Source organism: Gymnoscopelus braueri (assembly GCF_963280865.1).
Source record: "Gymnoscopelus braueri genome assembly, chromosome: 20".
Lineage (NCBI taxonomy): Eukaryota > Metazoa > Chordata > Actinopteri > Myctophiformes > Myctophidae > Gymnoscopelus > Gymnoscopelus braueri.
Genome location: NC_137622.1, coordinates 18,085,818 through 18,110,033, shown reverse-complemented (window position 1 = coordinate 18,110,033; position 24,216 = coordinate 18,085,818). Strand labels below are relative to the sequence as shown.

The window sequence follows — 24,216 nt, the reverse complement described above, 5'->3', positions numbered from 1 at the left end:
CCCATTTCATTTTTGACTATTCAAAAATAGCCCATCTACAAGCTCACAGTGCGTCGCATCGTGGCACTGTTGAAAAACCTTCACTTATGTGGGTCCTTGTCACAAAATCCTTTCAAATGGGGTTCTCGGCCAATCAATTTGGCCGAGTAGAGAAACACACAGAAAAGCTGTGAGTGAGTAGATGGAACAATACTGAATAATACTATTCCAAATGTAAAAATGACAAAGGAGCATTCTTCGGAGAGAGACTGCAGAGCAGGAGACTGCTAGGAACATCAGCATTAGCCTTCCAGACAGACTGAATTGGAATAACAGGTTAAGAGGTCAGTGGTTTAGAAAAGAGAAAGGTATTGTACTGACACAAATGTTCATCGCTCAACTTCATTAATATTTCATATGTTTACTTTTAACCACTTAAACCCTAGAATTTCTCTTCTGGGGTGAACATTCGTCAGAAACAGTGTCTCTAAAGCTCACAATGCAAACACACTTTTTGCTAAACTCCTAGAGATTTGGTCCAAACCTCACGCAAATCGACACACATTATCTTTGCAGTCATGCGATCAGGACATATCAGTCAGATTATTCAGACCTGGACTGTTGAAAAATAGCAGATGTACAAGCTTGCAGTGCGACACGAAGTGACACGCTGTGAGCTTGTACAGCTGCTATTTTTGAGAGCCACTGTTCGGAAAAACTTATGTTGCTATATATATAGCTCACAGGAGATTGTGTGCACATCTTGTACCTGAATTTAGGCCAGGTGCTGGACATCAAGGCAAGAATCAAGGAGAAGGTGGTAAATCACACTGGTTTAAAGCTCCCAAAACGACCTTTTAGGTCTTCATCGGACAAATATTTGCCCGATGAAGACCTAAAAGGTCGAAACGTTGCGTCATTAAATAAAATATGTTTTGGGAGCTTTAAACCAGTGTGCAGATGTATTACCTTCTACTGCTATACATAATTGCTCAAATCTAAAATGACACAGATGCTTTCCCGGTTTTAATGGGCTAATGGGGCGGGTGCTTTACACATCATGTTCAGTTGAAGTCATGCAGCATGTCATATGACGTCATATGTCTCAGAGCCATACAGTATACAGGCTCTAGGCATCAATCTGTATTCACTACAGCCTAATACAAAAGAATGGACTGATTGTTCATAATGTCTTTGAATAAGACAGGCGTAGAGCATTCCGTTTTTCTGATGAGTGTTTATGCGCGAGGGTGAGTGGATGTGTGTGCATACTGCATACAAGCCTGCGTGCGTGTACTATACACACTAGTGTATATATCTCTCTGTGTGTGTGTGTGTGTGTGTATGTGTATGTGTATGTGTATGTGTGTGTGTGTGTGTGTGTGTGTGTGTGTGTGTGTGGTGTGTGTGTGTGTGTGTGTGTGTGTGTGTGTGCTGATGTACTGATGTACAGGAGGAAGGAAGGAGGCAGTGAATGGAGGGAGACGAGGAAGCAAGAATTAAATGATGAGATGAACCGGCAGTAGAAGACAATCTGGGAGTTGATGGCCTGCGAAGATTAAAGGTAATGTGCTTGTAGAGAACACAGCGGAAAAGCGTCGGGGAGGAAATATGAGCAAATGGCAAATAAGCAGGTGCATCGACTTCCACCGCACCAGATCAGGACCGATTCTTCCCTCCGGGGGCCTCGATAAGCTTGCATCAACAGCGCGCTCGCCGCTGCTCAAATGGAAGGAGTTATGAGCTTCCAATTTAATAAAAGCTAATGGGGCGAGAGGGGAAAAAACAGCCACTGTAGCCTGCTGTAACAATCTGAGAGTTTGGCGCTATCGCTAATGGCCCTCGCAGGGGTAAGGCTTAGCCATGCTCCAATTTTCCCCCCAGCCCTTTAGACAAGAGTCATCTGAAAGAGAGATGGAGGGAGGGAGGAACGTTCAAAACAATACATGTGTAAAATTGCTTTGGGAATATTAGATGGGTATCGTCAGCTTAATGGCTTAAAAAGACAGATGACGGGAGGGAGGGAGAGAGGATGAGAGAGTGTGAGAGAGAGACGGAGGCAGAGTGAAAGGAGAAAATGAGAAGGGTGCCTGGTGGCTCAGCCAGTTAGTGCATGGACCACATGCTCCTTGCAAGTCACAAGGACCCGTGTTCGAATCCAACTCCTGTCATGTCTCTCATGTTTCCCTTCTGTCTGATCTCGATTTCCTATCTAATAAAGCAAACATTTCCAAAACATAAGGGGAGGGAGGGAGGGCTAGAAAGACAGTGAAAGTGAATACAAAAAGACTAATCCATATAGAAAACAGCATTCGCACAGAGAACCAGATGCTTGTAAATCTCATTCCTGCGCACTTTAAAACTGCTGGGAAAAACTACTGAAAAACGAACATAAAATATTGGAGCAGGGTTTGTCGTTAGCAGCTGGCTATTGTTATTCAATAATTCTTTTTTACAAAACCACATGTTCAGAGCAACACAGACGTGTAAAAGAAGAAGGGCACACAAGTGTTAATGGAGAAATGGCTGCCATTCTACAAATGTGTTTATATTGCCGCTGTTGGCTTGGCCTCCCAACACTTGCCTTGGTGATGGTGATTTGTTCCTGTGCACAGCTGAAGGGTATACAGAGGCAGGCTTGCAACAACATTACTGACTGACAATTCAAATACACACACACACACACATCTATTGAATTTTTAATGTGCACAAACACATGCGCACACTAACAGAACAGAATACAGTGCATCAATTCTCAGAAAGAATGAGAAGACACAGTGCAATGACGGATGGATGGATGGATGGATGGATGGATGGACGGATGGATGACCACATTTTCCATAACCTTCCAGTGGAAAGAGGCTATGCGGTAATGAGTGAATATGGACTGAAAGTGAGTAAAAAAAACATCCAATGAGAGGTAACGTGTGGAACCTCAGAGGTAAGGGCGGGAGGACAAACATCTCCCTGCTGACACCGATCTCAGAACCGCCACTCATTCTCTCACTCTAAAAGGAAGCCATTACTATCAGATAAATGATGAACTAATCCGGAATGTGCACCTGAAGTTAGGTTGAGACGCCCACCTCGCCACAGTTATGAGCAGGGTTTCTAGACAGGAAATGGGCAGGAAAAAAGACGGGGATTTGTGATTGGTCATTGGGCCAGCTGCAACAACAAGAGGGCCTAATCCTCATTTCTAATTCTGGATTTTCCTTTGCAGCAGGCTTTGTTGTGTCTGCTTTCTCCTCCACTCTTCCCATTTCCCACCTCTTCCCACCAGCTCACTTCCTGGCCTGCTCAGTCTCCTTTGCCTTTCACTACTCCACCTCTTTCCTTTCTTGTCTTTCTCCTGCTCACGGCCTGTCACCAGACCTCTCAAGCATGTCTTCTCTGCTCTGCAACACAGAGCACAGAGAAAATGGCTATGTGTGTGCGTGTGTGCGTGTGCGTGTGCGTGTGCGTGCGTGTGTGTGTGTGTGTGTTCTAATATTAACCATACCAACTACGCTTCCTGAACACTAAAGTCATTATCATCAGTCAACAGGGAGACACTCAACCCACACACACACACACAACCTCTTCTGTCAAACACAGCTTATAACCATCAGTAGAAAAGCATTAAGCTCTCACAGTCTGTTGATGTGTTGGTCCGTTGAATGCATCTGTCATCCATTCCAACCAATCACATCAAATACTCCGCCATTACGGAGGCAAGTGTCGGAAAGAAAAATCTTGGCATGGCCGTTCCCTTAACCACATCTGAAAATCCTCACCTCTGATCTCTGGTCTCACCACATGAGTTAGCAGAAGGAATTTGTCGCGGAAGTTCAGAGCGGAAAAGAGATCCGAAGAGTTCTCACTAGGCAAGGAAAAAACAAATCCAAGAGACCCTGGATAAATTCCCTGCTATATCTTATAGTACAATCAGGCTTGTGAATGATCAGACCAGGGTAAAACGAAACAAATGCCGTAAACGTTAACCCTGCTACTGTTTTTAATTACTCCTCGCCTTGTCGTGATTTCTTTTTTCCCCTTCTTTTTTTCTAATTAATCTTTTTTTGACATTATCCCTGTTGTTGTATAGTATTATTGCTAAACATATATTATTGGGGCGGCCATAGCTGAGTGGTTAGTGAGCCCGCCTAGGGAGCCAGAGGCCCTGGTTGCCCCAGGTACGATTCCAGGCCAGGCCAGCATATGTGTCGATGAAATGAAATTTGTCCCTGAGCAAGACTCTTAACCCCTAATTGCTCACAGGCCCTCATTGGAAACAAGACCGCAAGGACTTTCATGAACGGACCTGTTAAAAGGAATTATCCTTATCCTACAATGTCTGAGGAATCAGACATTGAGGAATACATACTTGTGTATGTACCCATACACAAGATAGTATAATGATAAAGAAAAACCTTGAACCGTGTATCAATACTAGAGGGCCCCCAGTGCCACGTGGCTACAGTACATATCTATACTGTATATCCGGTCGCGTAGTGGTTGGACTGCTTGGTGACAGTTACAACACACACACACACACACACACACGTTGTTATTCACTGAGAGAATTTTGTGTCTACAGTCGTGAGGCAGGTCGGACCCCCAGCGAATGCTTTGCAGGGGTCCGTGAAGCATTTGCTGGGGCGGGTCCCGATGCTCTGGTCCGTAGCTGTTTGAGCTATGTGTGCTAATAACAACACAACCTGGATTAGAACATTGCACGTGTGAACCTACGTTATTATACTCCCGACCTGTGGGAGGCAGCAAGGTGCCGTAAGGCAGGCAGCTGTAAATCGACGCATGCACAGTTTGATATCAACTGCGTTATACCCGCATTGCACTTTGCTGCCTCTCACAGGTCGGGAGTATAACGCAGGTTAACACGTGCAATGTTCTAATCCAGGTTGTGTTGTTATAAGCCCACATAGTTTAGCTCAAACAGCTACGGACCAGAGCGTCAGCCCAGCGAATGCTTCGCGGACCCTCTAGTTCTGCTACATTGTGGCATGCCCTACACTATTAGCATCGTCTACGGGAAAGCCCATGTTAACGGTTAGCGATTATTAGCTTAATATTAGCATCGTCTATGGGAAAGCCCATGTTAACGGTTAGCGATTATTAACTTAATATTAACATCGTCTATGGGAAAGCCCATGTTAACGGTTAGCGATTATTAGCTTACTATTAGCATCGTCTATGGGAAAGTCCATGTTAACGGTTAGCGATTATTAGCTTACTATTAGCATCGTCTATGGGAAAGCCAATGCTAACGGTTAGCGATTATTAGTGAATGTGTTTTCTATCCCCCAAACGCTTTACTACACAGCAAAATCCTCCTTTTTAATTTATCCACTTGTAACTCCAAGAGTGTACAAATGGAACGAACTGGACCCTTAGGAGTCAATTTGTGCCCCCTTTTGTACACTCCCAGAGTTAAATTAACCCTCAGGGGTTTACAGCCTATGAGCTCTCTCCTCCTCTTGGCAGAACTGTCTCTACACACTAGCAAGAAGACAGTCTCTCTCCCTCAGGGCAGCTCCCACAGTCTCAGCCCCATTACCAGCCAGCTCTCAAGGGATGCGCACACACGCACACACACGCACGCACGCACGCACGCACGCACGCACGCACGCACGCACACATGCACACTGATTATGCCTGAGCACACCCGCTAACAAAAACACAATTATTGACAGACGGCTCAAATACACATGCATCCAACTCCCACATATTGATTGAAAGGGGAGCTCAAATATTGGTTATAGAGTACACACTGCACCACACAGACTACATCACACACACACACACACACGATACCTGAGTAGTGGAGCAGTGTTTTTCCTTCACATCATTCATTTCACCGTGTTCTGTGTGTGTGTGTGTGTGTGTGTGTGTGTGTGTGTGTGTGTGTGTGTGTGTGTGTGTGTGTGTGTGTGTGTGTGTGTGTGTATGTAGGTGTGTAGGTGTGTGTGTGAGTGAGTGAGTGAGTGAGTGAGTATGTGAATGTGAATGTGAAAGTGAAAGGCTAATACATACAAACTAATACCAACACCAACTGTATTACATACATTTTGACAGTTGACACTGAATTCAACCAAATTATCACTGCAATAATTGCTAACAATGTAAAAGAAACAAACACTTTATTTGGAATATTTTTGGGATATGGGAATACTGCACAGTATAGTATGAATCTGGCTCCGATGGAAAACCAAATGAACCACTTTCAACCTGGCGTCCACATTTTGGGCATGTCATTATAGGTGAAAAAGGTCTGCTGCTATTTTCTCTATTCTTTGTACAAGGCGTGTCAGAAAACGCAACTTAACCAGGAATTTTCAAATTGATTCTTTGCTCCATGTTTATGCCACCTCCAGTTGCGTGAAGGAGGGTAACAGCAGTGTAATTACACAACAGCCTGGAACAGAAACACAGTGAGAGTAGTGAATTAATATTATAGTAGAATAGTGGTGAGATGTTGTGCAACACAGTGACACAAGCGGTTACTCAATTAGCATTGAGTCATGAGCGTGGCTGCCATAGTCATAGTCCTGTTACTTTTTCTTACACACCTAGTATATAGAGCTGAAGTGGTTCAATTCCATTGCATGCCTTTAAGATAGACATAAGACAGACAATAGACATATAAGGAATCATCTTGCCTCAACCACATGGTGTTTGGTTTACATTTTAGGCACTTAACACTGTAAAATCCGGAATGTTAATTTAACTCTGAGAATGTAGACGTTAACCTGTAAGGGTCTACACTCTAAACGTTAAATTACCACTAATGATTGTAAAGTGTACTCACTGTAGCTGATCCTATTATATGGATAACATTTTCCTAAATGGTGCATTTATATGAATGGTGCATAATACTGTATACATACTGTATAGTGTCTTTCTCCAAGGCGCATTACAATGTAAAACATTACTTTCACACACCGACGGCGGAGGAAGCCATGCAAGGCACCAACCTGCTAATCGGAAGCAGTTAGGGGTTCAGTGTCTTGCTCAAGGACACTTTGACACTACAACAAACAAGGGGGAGCTGGGGATTGAACCAGGAATCTTCCGTTTCCGAAACAGCAGCTCCACCTCTGAGCCACTACTGGCCCCACGATGAGTGGAACTGTACAATAAAGCTTCCAAGGCTTTATTGTACACCACATTACACGCAATGTTCACAGTACAGCAGGAAAAGCCCTTGGATGGTGGGGTGTACAGAAGAATGCTACGAATGGCTGTGACATGGGCGGACCACATCAGAAATGTGTCCCTCTTCGGCTGGGCACTGTGTCAGGCAAGGAGAAGGTAAAACATCTGCACACTGGTTAAAAGCCCCCAAGACTTATTTTATTAATGGCTTAACGTTTCGACCTTATAGGTCCTCAACAGGCAAATATTTGCCTGATTAAATGCCATTAATAAAATAGGTCGTGGGAGCTTTAAACCAGAGTGCGGATGTTTTTACCTTCTCCTTGATTCTAGCCTTGATGTCCAGCACCTGGCCTAATTACAGGTAAAAGATGTGCTCCGTGTCAGGCAACCAGAACTGGTAGCGAGCAAACTGACACTGTGGGAGCCAACCCAGGGTGCAGCTAGGAGGGAAAAGAGACGCACCACCTACGTGGACACACACGTGACAGCAGAGCTAGCAACATTGCAGATCTCAAGACCCTGATGCTAGACAGGAGGGAGTGGAGGGCAACCATCCAAGAGTCCAGAGTTGGTGTTTGTTGGCTAGTACGGACTCTCACATCTCATCGCACAGGCAACCGATATTAACCGCTTTCAAACTGCTGTCCCTATTTTGGGCATGTTATTATAGGGTAAAATTGCAATGACTTCAAAAGAACTGTAAAAAAAATTCGAAAATAGGGCAGTTGGTAGCGCTGTCGCCTCACAGCTAGAAGGTCCTGGGTTCGATTCCCGCCGGGGACGCTGTGGGCGCTGGGAGCGTGTCTTCTCCTCCGCGTCATCAGCGGCCATACCCTAGGTGGGGTTGGCGAAAGGGCCTACTCTGTGTGGAGTTTCCATGTTCTCCCCGTGTCTACTAGGGTAGTTAATTAGTTAGTAATCCTGGTCGCTATTACGCCTCCCCCATGACAGCCGGGGCGCCTGATGGAGGGGAAAGGAACTGGTTGGAATAACGTGTTCTTTCCACACGCTACGTCCTACCGGGGAACCTCCCCCCTGTCAGGTGACAAGAAGGCCAGTTGGCTCTCATGCATTGAAGGAGGCATGAGCTCGGCTCTGGGCTCCCTAGGCTGGCGGGGGGAGTGTAGCGCCCAGGATCACTTAGATAATTGGCACCGGGTGAAAAAAGGTTCCAAAATCGTGGGATGAAAAAAAAAAAAAAAAAAAAAAATGTTCGAAAATAGCAGATCTACAAGCGTATAACGTGTCGCATCACTATGCATTTTGAGCCTGTAGATCTGCTGCTGTGCTATTCGGCCATTTGTTGTTTGATGACATATATAATTTATATACTGTAGGCAGGGCTTAAGTGGTTAAGAAGCACAGGGGTCAGACCACGGCATCAAGACAATGGATAGTCATAACAGCTATGACAGTGCCTGTAGAATGATTACATGTTTAATAGAGAGCGGACATGAGAGCTGAGGAGAGGAGGATGTGTTCCTATGGAGATGACAGTGTCTTGTTAACACAGACGTCTGTCTCGATGCCGCTTTTGTTTCTTTTAATATTGCGTTTTAACGAGGAATCCAGCCGCCAGCCATCTTGGTTTCCAAGGCAACCGCAGTGTGTGTGACAGAGGTGAGCGTATTCCCAGGCGAATGTTCTTGGTCAGACACACACACCAGTGAAATCGCCCTGAAATCACTCAACAATCCGGCAGCGCTCGCGAGCACACACACACACACACACACACAGTGTAGATAACGGCATGGCGAGATGTCCTCTAGACTGTGAAGCGTGTCCTCACCACCCCCCATCCCCCCCGTCCCCCATCCCACCCTGCTATCTCTTCCTCTCTCTCTCTCACTCAGTCTCTCTATCTCTCTGGCCCTGCAGTCAATGATAACAAAGCAGGCACACACACGGTAATTCATAACCGTTACCTAACCTTAGATATTTTGTTCATGTGCTCAGGGCTGATGTAATGCTCTTGGAATATTAATATTAACACGCACGCACGCACGCACGCACACGCACACGCACACACACGCACACACACACACACACACACACCTGACAGGAAAATCAGTTATAACTGTCCTTTGCACATGAGAACCGTTAATTCGATCAACTTCACATTTGACAGGTGTATTGCCGAGAACCCAAGGAAGTATGGTGTCGAGTGTGAAGTCAATCGGATCAGCGGTTCTCCATAACCGACCTGCTCCGAATGGCGCACGTATCTTGGGAACTACGTGCATCCGATCCATTTCACACTTGGCAGGTGTTTTGATTAAGACCCGGGGAAGTGCGGTGTTGAGTGTGAAGTCGATCGGATAAGTGGTTCTCCGGATCCAGCCTGCACCGAACGGGCATGAGTTCCGAATGCCGGTTACGCCCCGAAGAGGCATTGCACCACAAAGACACAAACATACACACTCACAGGCACACACACATCCTGCCACATCAGTCTGATGTTTAAATAAACAAAGATCATTAGAGATTCTGATCATCAACTGAACTGACAAGATTGATAAATTATTAATTATTACCAACAGCGGTGGCACACCGATCTGTTTTTTATGACTTCAAAGATAACAATATTTGCAGAGATATTAATATATTATTATATTAAGCAAAAGCACATAGATGGAAATGATGAATAAGAACAACACACAAACAGCTCATACTGTAAACCACATTGTGCATATCAATAGCAATAAGGAGAATGAATATAGGCCCAGGCTAGCTTTATGGGATTATCACCAGCTGTCAGTCAAACGGACATAATCCAACAGCAATGCTTTGAAGACAGGAGTAGAGCTTCCTATTGGGGCGCAGTGCTGATTGACAGCGATATCCTGCCCATCGGGGCAGGGTTCATAAGTTTAATTCTCCTCATGGGGGCTCATGGGCCGGACAGGAAATGACTCAGTTAGGAGAATTAATTAATGGGTTGATCAAACATGTCACTCATGATCTGTATCCAGTCAGAGGCCAGGCGATTGCCATTTCACTGTCCCCTCCTGCCTTCCATTTTTTAAGCTAACATGTACAGAAGGCCTGGGATGACACGGGCGTTTGAGCAGCTAGGGGACCCAGTGCCAGCTGCACAAACATACTTTGCATGTAATTGAGCATGTACATACAAACGCATGGACACGCATACAATGCACAGACAGTATACACACACGGTACACAGACGGTACAGACACATTACATTCATATTGATATACCTGGATGGACTTATTGCAGAGACAGGGCCATTCATCACAAGCAAGGGGAGAGACAGAGAGCACTGTGGGCTGGTTAAGAGAGCAGGCTCATTAATGGAGAGAGATGAGGGAGAGCGTTGAGAGAGAGAGAGAGAGTTAGACAGAGAAAGCGGGAGAGAGCAGTGGCAATACAGGTAGAAGAGAGAAAGAAATGAGAGAGCTGCAGAAAAAGAAAGTGTCAGCAATATATCACCCAGCGAATCCCAACATAACTTCTCTCTACTCTCACGTTTTAATTAAAAGTCTTTTTATGGCCTTTTCGTATGGGAGTAATTAATAATTTTCTCTTAGGTGTCTGGTACACCTGACAGTAAAATGCATCCTGGGTCTGGCTGATTGGACTGCAATTGGGTAGGGGTGACACACCTTATAATCCAGGTGTAAGTGCACCTATTGTAAGACTTCATCTAGACAACAGACAATAGAAATTATTTAGATTCTACATCATTTCTATTGTCTGCTGGTAAATGGTCTTCATTTCAATAGCGCTTTTCCACTTTACATTCACCCATTCACACACATTCTATCCATGCAAGGCACCAACCTGCTCACAGGGAGCAATTAGGGATTCAGTGTCTTGCTCAAGGACACTTCAACACAAAGCCAGGAGGCTCCGGGGATCGGACCAGGACCATTTTCCTCCGTATGCGTTACATCCTCCTGGTGAGACTATTCACCGTCAGGCGAAAAGAAGGGGCTGGTGACTTCATATGTATCGGAGGAGACATGTTCTCGTCTACACCCTCCCTCCCACATGACAAACCTAAATGGTCAGCAGTGACAAGGACTACATGTGTGTGGGGGGAAATTGGGACATGGCATAATGACTAAATTAGGAGAAATGGGGAAAAAGAAAAAAGATTCAAACCAGATTTCCCTCGGAAACCAGACACATCAAAGTGTTCTTGAATTAGGGGTCTTCTTAGGGGATTTCATCTGTGCGTCTCCCTTTTCACCTTTCTAAAGGTACAAGTAAAGGAGGAATGGTCCAGTAGCTGGTAGGCTGTAAGACTGTAAAGAATCAGGATTTAACATACAGTTATTGTTACCGACAGTATTTAATTACCTGCTCATATTTTTTTTTTTTACAATATCTGAAATGCTACAGTACCACAGGTGTCTCATCTTGTCTTATATTAAAATTGGCTTAAGGGAGGGCTTAACGTTGTCACGTTTATGTCACTATGACTCAGCCATAACCATATAAGGAGTTCCTAATGCAACTACGAATATTGCGTTGTCTAACCTCAATGTGTCGTCATGGCATCAGGCGCAAACAAATCAGTCAGCTCCATATATGGGCACAAAAGGGGGCATGCCCATATATGGGCATATATGGATGACATCAGCAATCTCCATGTATGGGCAATTGGGCATAAAAGGGGCAAGGACTGACAGATACAGAGATCTCCATATATGGGCATATTGGTCGGATCGGCGGTGCGACGTAGGTGTGAGCCTGAACACCTTCAGTACATGTAAATGCATGTAATCATGCATTTATACAAATGTTTATGGACCGACTAACCAACCAACCAACCAACAGAGCGAGCTATAGAGCTGCTGCAGTGGTCACAGCTAAAAAGGAACAGTTGAGTCGCCCAGCATGGACTCTGACTGAAACCATTGAGCTGATAATCATAAAAAAACAAAGGGCCGTGGCCATTTCTGCTGAACCGTTCTGTTAAAAGCAGTCTTTGTTCCAACATGGTGCCATTTTCTCTGGGAAACAAATTATACAACCCAGCTCCAGGAACTCTCGATAGCATCTCGACCGCAGCAAACAGCACTTTCTTTTGGAAAAGGACATGGGGAGGAAAGAGAGAGTGGTGGAAAGAAAGTCAGACGCACGCACGCACGCACACACACAAAGAGTTTCTCTCATTCTATGAGGTGGGGCAGCTATTCACATTTATTTTAATTTAATATGTGAAAGCAATTTATTTCAATATGTAAAAGCAATAAAAAAAATCCTGCTAACAAAGCATACAGACTTGTACTATGTAATGATGTAGAGCGCTCACCATGCATCTATTTTGCATTAGTAAATAACATTGACAGTATAAGTTGTCCATCGTGCATTTATTTACCTAAGTAATGCAGGCTCAGCAGGCGATATAATTAACATTAATAGACAACATTAATTTGATTACAACCAATTTGAGTGGGCTTTAATTGATCATTATGCATAATTAAACTCTGTAGCAGCAAAAGAAAAACAACTGTCCTCCCTGCTTGGACACAGTGTTTCTGACCCAGTTTGACTGATCCCGTTAGTAAAAGTATGGTGTCTTATTAACTAATCAATTAATTAAAAGTATGGTGTCTTATTAACTAATCAATTAATTAATACTAGGAAAGTTGACATGGAAATAGCCTCAACATGTTTTGTGTGTATGAATATTTGTGTGTGTGTGTGTGTGTGTGTGTGTGTGTGTGTGTGTGTGTGTGTGTGTGTGTGTGTGTGTGTGTGTGTGTGTGTGTGTGTGTGTGTGTGTGTGTGTGTGTGTGTGTGTGTGTGTGTGTGTGTGTGTGTGTGTGCGTGCGTGCGTGCGTGCGTGCGTGCGTGCGTGCGTGCGTGCGTGCGTGCGTGCGTGCGTGCGTGCGTGCGTGCGTGCGTGCGTGCGTGCGTGCGCCATATGGCTGCATAACAGCCGGTGCGACTGCCATGCACATCACAGTAGGTAGCCGGGGACCTTCTTTTCAAAGGGTCTCATGGGAGTTGGGAGTGTAACTGCACACAGCGTGTGGGCGTGGAGCAGTGTTTATGATGTTAAGACTTCAAACTTAATACCAAGCTATAACTACTGCCTCGTCGTTGCTCTCACCCCGTCACCTGCTCAGCCCAAGGATGACATTTTGTCCTTTTTAAGTCATTTGGCCTTGAACAAAGGCACTGTGGAGGTGAGGGGGAGTAAGAGAAACGCGCAGAGGTAGAACGGAGAGGTCGGACTGGAGCAGTGAGGTGGAGAAGTACTGGGGGTGAAGTCGCAGAACAGAGAGACGAAAGGTACTGTTGCAAGAGAAGGAAGGGAGCCAATCAGCAGATCTGTGAACCAACTCAAATAGAGTGGGGTACAGGAAGAGAGAGATAGAGATAAAGAGAGGGGGGAGAGGGGGGGAGAGAAAGGCAGAAATGGGATAATAGTCTGTGGGGGTGAGAGAGAGAAAAAGTTGAAAAATGTGGGCTATTTGCTCAGCTATAGGGCCTGGTGCAGTTCTGCCCGATGAGGCAGGAATCAGGATAGAAAAATACGGTGGCTTTGTGATTAGACTTCTGTCACCCTGCCTGCAGAGCTGCCTTATACAGTATACACAAAGCTCTCCTGTGATCAACAGAGTGGAGTCAACAGACACCGGTCGCTGTTCTGCCACACGTTCTGTAAGTTAGGTTAGCGATTCCCACAAACTCATAGTCACCATACATACAAACACAGAGAATAAGCAGTAAATACAATGACCCACAAAAACAGAAATGTAATTCGGCACACAGGAAACGTGATTAACCGATTTGAGGTAAAGCCTACAGTAGTTACAGAAAATCCTCGTCCTCACGGGAAAACCTCCAACTGCTTAGTGCCTCGGCTGTTTTTTAAGCTGGTTCTGCTTGCACATGCGTTGAAGCTCCTGAAATGCAAGAGATGGTGGATGTCCACCGTACTGTACTGAGTCTGCAGCATCTTCCTGATCATTTGCCCCATGTCAACTTCCATGGGCTCTGGTCTTAAGTTAGTAACAGAGCCAGCCTTGTTAATTGTTAACAGTTTTGTTTTGCAGGTTCTACTTTTCATTTCCCTCTCCAGCAGTTGCAATTGAGACAGTGTGGTCAGTGTGTGTGAATACACAGGGTTTGTGGGCGGACGTGCAGCCAGATTTGTGATGTTGTTACTAGTCTCTCTGTATTAACACATTACACCGTTATTTCAACGGTCTGTTGACAGCAGGGGGAGCCAAGCAAACTCCACCTCTCCAACTACAGTATGGATCTAGATAGGTGGATTCTTCTAGAATTGTGTATCTATCTTTATTAAATGGATGCATGGATGGCTGGTATCTAACCAGCAGCCATCCATACATTTATGGAATAAGTCACCCCACAAAGCAAAATCCTCAGCACCTCCCATGTCTTTAGCTTTCTTTCTTTATTTCATCCCCCTTATTTCTCTTGTTCCACCAGCGCAATCATCCCTCTAACCCTCCACCTCTTCTCCTCCATCTCTTTCCAACCACCCATCCCCTCAGCTACCTCATCGATTCTACCCTCTGTCTCTAATCACTCGACCCTCCCTCGTTCTTCAAACTCAATCACTTGTTTCACTCTGCACCCCACCCCTCCACTCCCATCCCGTCCCCACCTCCCCTCGCATAGACAAATGAGATTAAATTTCATTTCCTTTATGGTTCTCAGCCAATCTGTACTTATGGGAGAAGGCTCCATCAAACACCCAAACCGGAAAATGGCAGCGAGAGCTCAGGGTCCATAAAGTCAGACAGTTAGCCGTCTTATTATTAAAGCATCAATTAGATTGGGGCGTGGACACACTGGCTTAGTTGAGGGGCTCTTCTCTCAGGCAGTAATGCAGTAATCACTCGCTCGTGGCTATTGTGGTCTGTGAAAGAAAGCAGGGATCGACCAACCCACAGGTATAGTTCGTTCTGAGGGCCACAGCAGTTTGGATTGTTTGGATAGAATGGAAATGACTTGCAAGGCGCCGTGGTGGCTGTAGCAGTCAGTGTGCCGACCGCACTATAATTGCAACATCATTGGTTTCGAATCAGCACCAAATCTACATTGCATGTCATTCCCTTTAATAATACTCTCTTAAAGGAGAATTCCGGACAAATTAAGTGTTATCTTAAGATAAAATGTGAAATGCCTTAAAACAATCTTTTTAAAGGCACCCACAACATAAAGCACTTGCACTTATGAGGCTGGTGAGGTGGACACTATTGTGTGAGCGCAAGCATGCACATGCATGATAGTGTAGTGTATGGAATGATAGGGTCAGGGAAAGTGTTTTTTGGTGTGCAATAAACCAGCGAGTGTGTGTACGACTGTACGTGACAGTGTGGCATCGTTCATGTCAGCGTGAAAGCATGTTAGGTTCCTTCGTCACTGTTCTGCATTCTTCCCGTTTCTCCCTCTCTCTCTCTCAATGTCCTCCCTCACCTCCTTTTCACCTCTTTTCTTCCACCTCTCTCACTGCACTGCAGACCTCTCAGCTGGGTCTATTAGGCTGTCATCTTGTTGAGGAAGAGCAGGTTGTGGTTAGCACTCCGTCCCCCTCACCCTGCTCTCTCTTCCTTTACTCACTCACCCCTTTCTCTCAACTACATTAGAGACCTAATAGAGGCAGTTCATGCAGAGAGTAAGAAGTAAAGTTTGATCATGGTTAGGACAGACTAAGAAGATACCCATTGAGGAAATTTAATTTAGGGCATAAAAAGTTGTTTTTGTGTATGGCTTTACTCTGTTGGATTCCTTGTGTTTTGTCTGTGTGTGTGTGTGTGTGTGTGTGTGTGTGTGTGTGTGTGTGTGTGTGTGTGTGTGTGTGTGTGTGTGTGTGTGTGTGTGTGTGTGTGTGTGTGTGTGTGTGTGTGTGTGTGTGTGTGTGTGCGCGTGTGGGGGTGTGTGTAGGTGTGTAGGTGTGGGGGTGTGAGTGAGTGAGTGAGTGAGTGAGTGAGTGAGTGAGTGTGTGTGTGTGTGTGTGTGTGTGTGTGTGTGTGTGTGTGTCTGACTGACTGAGTGAGTTCATTAACCGCTGCAGAGCTTACAGGGATCGTGAGAGAATGGAAGTAGATTAGCGTAGAGCATAGAGTTCTATTGATTAGATTACACTACTGATGGCAACAGACTGCACTTTCTGTTTGACACTCCTTAAGCTCAAACAAACCCAAAACCACCCAAAACTAAAAGAAAACCACAGTAGACATCCAATAGCCATTCTATTATAGTCTATTCTGACAATATAGAATTCAATAATGGATATTTTCATTTCCATGGCCATGCTCAGGTTGGGTGTTGTGATGCAACGCAGATTTCTGTGGTGTTTACTTTGAGCCTTTCATCGTGCTCAATCCTCAGGTGCCTGGCAATTTTTTGACCTTGGAAGACTTTTTTGAGATAAAGGCTTACTGGCAGAGGCTCCTTTGTGTTCCTGTACGTTTTAGGACTGTCATCAAGTTACGAAAAATGTTTCTACCTTTGTGGAAAGATTTTATTTGTGAGACCTGTCTCTTTTCTTTTAACCACTTTCACTCTGGCTATTTTGGACATGTCATTACACTGTGGGTGAAATCTTTCAAAGATTTCCAAAACGTTGTAACATTTTGCAAAAACATTTATATGGCTTAAGTGGTTAAATGGAGCACTGGTATTCTAGGTCTAAAAGAGGGTTTGAGCCATGAAGATACTGGTTCAACTCCCAAGCCAGCTGGGAAAATGTGGTGTTGAGGAAGTGAACGAGACAAGAATGTGAACCAGAGAAGTGCTGAAACATACAGCACACCGCTAAATTTCCTTGGATACACAGAAGGCAAATGACAAAGTACAGGTGTTGTTTCTGCATAGAATCGCCTGTATCAAATGATGCAGGTAGGAGTGTCTGCCAAACCCTTCTGCCAAGTCTATAACAGAAGTTCTTCTCCCCAAACAGAGTCTCGGCCAGCCTCTGCTTACCGACTGCTGCTATAGGCTTTTAGGACTTATTCCTGGCAGAGCACACTGCATCGCGGTTGTAAAATTAACAACATAATTTCATTTTCTTATTGCTGCTGCCTTTGACAGTGCCTCTAAGTTCCCAGAGTTAAGCAAAAGCATTAGTATGCTCATATTGATTTACTCTTTTGTTAAGTCTGTTCACAGGGCTCAAGGTCATCCACAGATTTGGCCTTATAGTGGGCTAATCAAATTCCAAGTCACTTTCTTGACCTAAAATAGTTTCACAATTACTCAATCCCTCAGTTGCTTTAATCCCCTACACAGCGCCTGTCTCTTCGACAGTAGTGGCTTTGTGTTAACTTACAACCATGCAAACAAGAGCCAACATATGCATTTTCATCATTTGAATAGACAAGATAAGCTTCAACAACGCCTTTCCATAGAAATTAGCTATAGCTTTACATATTGGCAAAGGTATCTCTGGTACAAACAAAGCTCAGGCACGCACCTGCATTGCTGGCAAAGCTCAGCATAAGAGGAACGGAGTAGAAATAGGAGAAGAGGTTGGTGAGTGCAGGGATGTGGGGGAGGGAGTGGGTCCATCTAATAGAAAGCTTCTACAGGTATATGCCCTGCTCTTGTTCTCCCAGGCTTGGTAATGTTATATGTCTGTGGAACTATCGTAAGCCTGGCTGGCAGCCCCACACATGACACAAAACTACAAGTCAAGTGCGTTTTTTCTTGAGAAAATGGAAATTTTAAAAAGGCACCACCACCAGTAAGAACTCCCAGACACCCAAAAAAAACACATTTTCAAGGCGCTACCGACTAAGGCTCAGAGGTACTTTCCCAAGACTATATAGATTAACATTTCCATAACCCCAACCCTTTAAAAAAAAAAGCATTCCCATGGAGCTTAAAGGAGGAGTTCACCCAAAAAAAATCTTATTTTCTATCAGTTACACACCCCATGAAGCCTTGATTTCATGGATTTATTTTTGTTTTTGTGGCATTCCTAAAACAATAATTTGATGACCGTGTGTATTTCCGGTAGGAGACACAAATAATCTACTTTGTGTCTCCTATCGGATACATTGGCCGGTATGAGACGGGAATCAAATTATTAGTTTAGGAATGCAACAAAAACAAAAAATAATCCATGGATTCAAGGCTTCATAGGGTGTGCAATTGATAGAAAATAAGTCATTCTTTGGGTGAACCCCTCCTTTAAGGGTATGTGTCCTTTTGAAAAATGTCTGTTTATGCATACCTCCCATTCATTATCAGACTTTTGACCTTTCCGGTCGCAATTAACCTCCGCATGTATCTATTCCCTAACGCTGTAAACACTTGCTTACTCATTATGCCCATTCGCTCTCAGTGGCCACTTCTTCACATTGAAATCCATGGGGAGTGCCAAACTAAACATACACATCCTTTAAGTGGAGATAATTACCTCCAGAGGAGCACAGATAGTAAAACTGGAGGGAAAGAACAGGGCGGAGGTCAAGTCTATTTCCCACAATTCCACAGGGAGCCATTAGGGCCTAGGATTGGGCCTGCCCTGTACCTACATTCTGTCTGTACTTCCCGTTCTCTCTCACACACACACACACACACACACACACACACACACACACACACACACACACACACACACACACACACACACACACACACACACACACACACACACACACACACACACACACACACACACACACACACACACACACACACACACACACACACACACACACACACACTTTGTGTATTGGTAATCCCCAATGAAGCAGACTTAACAGCCCAGCCACTGTGAAGATAAGACGGACTGCATGCTCAAGCAAATTCAGCCTCATGGCTGTGTTTGATTGGAGGACAATGGGATTGTTAGGACCATTTGTCTATGGATGAATCTATGGCCATGTGGCAGCAAGGGCCTTGCTTTTTAATGACCTGTGTGTGTGTTTTCCTTTTGAGCCCCATCAGGGGAAATGGAGCGATTAAAAGGCCTGAGCAAGCACTTCCCCGATCTCTTTCACTTCCTGAGGTCACAGAGTTTGCCCGGCGCGCCCTGCGGCTACACTTGTTCTATGTGTTCTTGTTCTCTGACACAAAGAGGATTGTGGGTCGTGGATGGTGGCGAGTGCAGGTGGGTCAGAGCCTGACTCATGCCACATTTTTGGGGCTGATGCCGATACCTAGTATGTCCTAGACCACCGATTACCATTTTTTTAAACTTTTTACCGATTTAAGCACAACATTTTCTAATCAATTTGAAAAACTTTGATTTGATTAAAGTGCATATTTGAGAACATTTAACTTAAAAAGCTAACAAAACTTCAACATACAGTATGAGAAGAAGATTTAACTTTAATTATAGAATGAATAAGCAAACCAATACACATAAAATACACACATGAATTGGACACTTTATTAAAGCATGCGCAAGGCATTGTGAGATTGTACATATGCCATTTAAAAATAATCTTTGACTATTTCTGAAAACTGCACGTAGGCTGCATGATTGCAGAGGCCGATGTAGTCAAAGAAGTCACATTTTGGCAGAGATATCGGTCTGGCCCTGTTCTGTGTGCGCTTGTTCTTTGACACAAAGAGGATTGTGGGCCGTGGACGGTGGGAAGTGTAGGTGGAGTTGGTTGGGGTGGACAAGGCTTCCCTTTTTTATATGACAGGAAGACGTTGTCATCGTCGCGGTAATGCCAGATGGAATGGGAGAACGGATCTGTGATCCCCCTTGCCAGGCTGAGGGGGATCAGCCACGCATGAAGGATGGTAAGTCGGTAACCTAATCATTACGGTGTGTGTGTGTGTGTGTGTGTGTGTGTGTGTGTGTGTGTGTGTGTGTGTGTGTGTGTGTGTGTGTGTGTGTGTGTGTGTGTGTGTGTGTGTGTGTGTGTGTGTGTGTGTGTGGAATATATGGGAAGTAGGGAGTAGATGCCCATTCAGATGTATATGTACAGGTCAATGAGCTGAAAGGATTTGGGAGCTGGGAATCAAGTCACACCAGGACACATAGCAGAAAGAAAGCCATGAAGAGGTCACCTTCTGTGGAAGATTATCACTTCTCTTCAGACAGGTCCCCCCATTGTTCTCACATGAACAGATCATTTTCAAACAGTAAATGTAACTAGTCTGTGCTACAAATCGGATTTGGATGTTTAGGATCGGGTTCAGCCGAGCCACATAGGTAGAAGTATATTAACCCATTCAATTTGGGAACGCATCTGTGTCATTTTAGATTTTAGCTATAACCATTATTTTATACTTTAGCTATTCAAAAATTGAAAAATAGCAGATATACAAGCTCATAGCTATATTTTTAATATCTATATTTGAAAGCAAACATTTGTAACTCAAATCTTTGCTTCTGGAACTAAATATTTTCAGATGGGGGTCAGCGGCCAAATACATATAACTTTGGGGGTCCTTGACATGAAAAAGTTTGAGCACCACTGATATAGCAACATACGTTTTTCAGAAACCTGTTAGGATTTAGAAGACATTTGTAGATGCGTTCCCGGATTGAATGGGTTAAAAGGTAAAGCTTAATCTTATTCATCTATTATATTATGTTACCCTCGGGAGCGGTTTTAGGATCCTGTCTTTCAAACCACATAGCCTCTTCCTGATTTAGGATTTGATCCTACCAGAGGTTAAACTCCAGTTCCACCCCTCTGCTATCTATCTCACACTTCAGCTCTCTCACTCTCACTCAGTATTTTATCTCCGTAAAGAGATAAAAACAGGGGGACCTCTAGGGGCAGAATGTTGGATGGTTTAATAGGGAACACTGTCCTGCATTGACCCAAATTGAAGGGCATATTCTTAAGATACAGGACCTGTCTTACCTCTCTTTTTGTTTCACATAAAAAAAAGTATTAAGAAATTCACAGCTAATCCTAGCTCTGGTGCTCTTAATGCTATGCGACCGTACATGTATTTCTTCATTGAACGAGTGCACAATGTCTGTACTTCAGTAAAATAAAGAACATACTTTAGCTACTCACTGAAACAAAGACGATCTTTGATTGTTGAAAGCCTTTCCTCCGAGGTGGGAAGACTCTCAGAACCCCACCTTTTGTGTAAAATCCACTTTTTAGCCAGAAAATCCACGAGACGGATACACTTTTATTCACTCAACTCTACCACCTACAGATCCTAGTCAAAATAAAAATGCCATTGAATGGACCAATTAGGAAAATACACATACGGGTTGCATAGTGTTAAGGAGAACTTCTAATTCTATTGACCAGAGCTAATCCTATTCTTAATCACTCAGTGTAGATTTGGAAGCATGTTCATAAATATATGAGACAACCAATTTTCCTCTCCCCCAAGACACCCATCACGCTCGATAGCACTCTACAGCTAGCTTTAAGAAACCATTCCTTTAGACTGGGTGTATTAGCAGAAGGGTATAAAAAAAGATGGAGGGTCTATAGATACCAAGGGGATACATTGATGTTAGATGGTTATCAAATTCCGGCCACATGCCTCTCCATGTCAAATATTTCATACAATCCTAGCGGGACGGTTCCCTGAATTGGCCTAAGTGCTCCCCACTGTTATCTTTATTGCTCAAGGGCAATCTGAAAAAACAAATGCTGTATCACAAATAAACGATTTACAATATGAATATAGCAATAAATTGAGAAATAGGAACGGGATAAGGTTCATGAGAAAATGGAGAATTTGTATCAATACCAAGTTATAAGCTCTGCAATTAGTAATATTTACTGTATACATAGAGCATACTGTACACTATGTTACCGTTTTAAAACCGATTGATCCCCCTGAATATGTACAAGAATGGAACGCTTCTTCTTGATTTAGTTTAGATGATTGTGACCGGAGGTTGAGAATATTCTTTAAAAAGTTATATTAAAAAGGGAAATATCTTTATCTCCTGTGATTACAGTGTTGGGGGACTTGACCTACAGTGTCTGAATCTTCCCTCCCAAAAGATAAAGGGATTTATTAGCCTATAGCCTATCACAGCTGCCAGAAGATGCATCACATCTACGTACGGTATGAGTCATGAGTACCCCTCTAATATTATCCAGTGGATTAATGGACTTAATGATGTAAATTCCTGTACACTTGGAGAAAATAACCTATGCTATGAGACACTGCCCAAGGCGGTTCCACAGGACTTGGGATCCATTGATGACTTACATCGAATCAATTTAATTGACTACCGTAACTATTTTCTTTCCCATCTCTGTATCTTTACTTTGTGCAGTGGGGGTGGTGTTGGAGACTTGAAGTATAGGGAGAAGAGGTGTGTATATTTAAATGCCATATAATATTTCTTATTACTGTACTGTATGTCACTGGTTCAATGATTACAAGTTATGTTGTGTTACTGTACGTGTACAGTATGTTATGTTTGTTATACTGTGAATCTATAATAAAAATAAAAAATCCAACAACAACAAAAAAGATAAAAACACAATAAGGAAGTGAATGCCCGGTCGCGAGCCTGAAGAGGCTTGCGACCAGTAAACGGTCTGAGTGAAAAAAAGACGGCAATCGGTCTGAAAAGCTGAAACTGTCAGCAAAATGTCCATGTCAGCGACTACTAAGACCTCTAGTGTGGCCTTTGTGCGTGAACACAGGCAGAAACACGTATAACATGCTTGAAGGTGTTGACAGACTGAGAGGCAGTGTCGTTAATTCAGGATGGGAGAGAAAGAACTCATGGGATGTTTTGATCCTGGTCACTAAGCCCTGTTTATGGTACCTTAATCTCCTTACATTTGGTGGGAGAGACAGATACCCACACTGAGGGAGGGGGATGAGGGGAGGGAAAGAGCAGGGATAAACGAGAGAGACACATACCGAAAGAGAGAGAGAGAGAGATAGAGAGAGAGGGGGGGGGGGGATCCATTAGCCACCTCTGCCTTTTCACTGGGAAAATCCCTTCATCCGTATTTATCTGATGTCTCTTTAACCCTGCCTTTCTCTCTCTCTCCCTCTCCATCTGTCTGGGGTCTGTCCTCATCTTCCATCTCTCCATCTCCCTCCATCAATCCCCCGCTTTCTGGGAAATGGAGCCCCGTCCTTTGTTCCCTCCACTGACCACTCTGGCCCCCATTAGACAGACCTGGACTGTTAGACAGTTTAGTGAATCAGTGTGGCTTACCGTCCATTATATACACAATCACACAAACAGGTGTGTTCTTACACACAAACACATGGATAGACAGACACACATGCATATATGCACACAACACATACATAATACAACACATGAACACACAGCAGGGACGCACACATACTGACACACAGAGCCAGACACACATTGTACTGGTCTTACAGACAACAGCGAAGAATTAATAGCAGACTTCAATGCAGCTTCAAATAGATGCAGCTTGCTTCAATGTAGAAGAAAACTACTGTATTTCCTTAATAGGCTTGGCCGGTATCAAGGTGTGAAGATATGATTTTCAATGCCGCCAGAAATTATAAAAAGTTATTGATGTAAAACAAAAATATTAAATGAAATGAAATTATTACACCTGGGAACTTAGTCAACAGAAGAATAATTTGTATATAAGAAATAATTGTTGGCTGATCAATTTTACTCTATAGACGAATCCACAGAGTGGCAATCATAACTGCAGTGCCAAGTGGTTGCAGCTCCGCACCGCGACACCGCAGCTACAGGCAGCGCTCTGTGGATTTGTCTATAGGTCTCCTAGCTAATCAATTAATATGACTAGATATGGAATCAGGAAAATATTGCCACATTTATCTTCATGAATTTTCCCAACTACAAGAGCAGTTTATTAGCCACATGATTTTATTCAACTGCCAATCTGTCACCACCTGCACTTCATCTATGTTCAGCCCACTGATATATCGATATCCACCATAGCAACAAGTGTCATCAGGTCCATCAGGAAGGTAAGCTGAATCTATGGATGAAGGTAGCTTATTTTATACCCATTCATCATTCTATGAGACATACAGTATGTGTTTAAACCGTGCAAGAGTTGTCCAAGTAGGCTAATATGCCATTAGTAATGGCATATTAGACACACAGCACTGTGGGCTATACAATGTCATACATGCTAGGCTAGACAATGTCATACCAGCTACAATTACTTCTATCAACAGCAACTCAACTTTTAC

At 43.8% G+C, this 24,216-nt stretch overlaps 1 protein-coding gene across 1 annotated transcript in view; it reads right to left on the bottom strand.

Annotated features, from left to right (window-relative positions):
- Positions 1-24,216, bottom strand: part of mgat4b (alpha-1,3-mannosyl-glycoprotein 4-beta-N-acetylglucosaminyltransferase B) — a 146,647-nt gene that overhangs the window by 84,257 nt on the left and 38,174 nt on the right.